The sequence below is a fragment of the Phalaenopsis equestris genome, unplaced genomic scaffold, assembly GCF_001263595.1.
Source record: "Phalaenopsis equestris unplaced genomic scaffold, ASM126359v1 Scaffold000556, whole genome shotgun sequence".
Classification (NCBI taxonomy): domain Eukaryota; kingdom Viridiplantae; phylum Streptophyta; class Magnoliopsida; order Asparagales; family Orchidaceae; genus Phalaenopsis; species Phalaenopsis equestris.
Genome location: NW_018164996.1, coordinates 197,081 through 197,321, shown reverse-complemented (window position 1 = coordinate 197,321; position 241 = coordinate 197,081).

Below are 241 nucleotides of genomic sequence, written 5' to 3'. Positions count from 1 at the left end.
AAAATGAATTAGTTCAATTTATATTGTGTCAAATAGGAGCATACCTATTCTTTACCCTTTGGTCCAAGCATAAAGAACATTGACTAATCCTATGCTTGGTTACTGATTCTGCGGTTAGGCTGGGAGGATATCGGCTCTCACTTCGGAGCCCCTATGTTCCCCTCACCTAAGGGCTAACATTTACACATCAGCACCCAAACGATATGACCGAATTGGGGATTTTAGTCTGTCACTCTAAAAT